Genomic DNA, 1,093 nt, shown 5'->3' with positions numbered 1-1,093 from the left:
TTTGATCACAACTATCTGCACCAAGCCATGAGGAGGTAAAGATTAAAGAGCAATTATGGCGAAGTTTATGTATGCATTCTTCGACCTGGGACCTCCCGGCGAGATAGACGTCAAAAGGCGTAAAGCCTTGGAATCGATTGCGGATTGTCAGCCAGAAATGTCTGTCACCTATGACTACTTTGCTCGGCAACTCGACCGGACAGAGCCTAACGTCGATGTAAGCATCGCATCTTGCAAATGTGACGGACAAAACCCTAAACTGTCGTGCAGCCATTAGTGTTGCATAGATATCGAGTCACCGACGCGTGCAACACCTACATTCAAGAGTGCGCGAAGAGAATAGTAGGCCCGCACAGAACAATGCTCGCCCGTGTGATCAGAACCTTGCTAATATAAATAGACTCCAAATCTGAAACGATATTTGAGCACCCAATTGCTGGAACTTAGAGATGAAGCACCAGACGTACAGTTCCCAGCATGTCTTGAAGCACTAGCTAAACTGAAGCCAAGAGAGGAAGGTTTTGCAGAGGTTTTGCTACCTATGTTTGAGACAAGTTTAAAGGAAGATGTTCAAGTGCCGGACGCGGACCTGCCGGATCTCATGCACACAAAGAAGGTTGAATGGGACCCGGACAAGGCATTACATATTCACAACTGTCGTTTCGTCCTATCCAAGGGCAAGATGTACTATATCCATTTAATGTACAGGGTCCAACAGATGGGAGGACGAAATACAGCTGGAAGCAACGAATCGTGTGCGCCAAAGGACGGCCCATTGAATAATGTTCATATGGACGACATACCTTCGAGAGTACGGCCGCCTGGTATCTGAGAAGCGCATCACGCATCAAAGGTCGACACAGGTAGAAGAATAGGAGCAGACACATCGGCCACTGGCACTGGCACGGATATTTCCAAAAGTTCAGCGACTTCTATCCGACTATGACAGGTTGTTAGCCGAGACTGTGATAGCGGTTGGGCAAAGGAGAAGGGGGCAAGATGTACTTCAACTGATAGCTTAGGTTGGCAATTATCATGTTCACCGGAGAGATGATCCCCGAGTCCCACGACCGCCAATACGATTCCCGTTGCA

The sequence above is a fragment of the Metarhizium robertsii genome (assembly GCF_000187425.2).
Source record: "Metarhizium robertsii ARSEF 23 chromosome Unknown MAA_Scf_26, whole genome shotgun sequence".
Lineage (NCBI taxonomy): Eukaryota > Fungi > Ascomycota > Sordariomycetes > Hypocreales > Clavicipitaceae > Metarhizium > Metarhizium robertsii.
The sequence above is the reverse complement of the archived record's forward strand: the minus strand, read 5'-3'. Positions refer to the sequence as shown.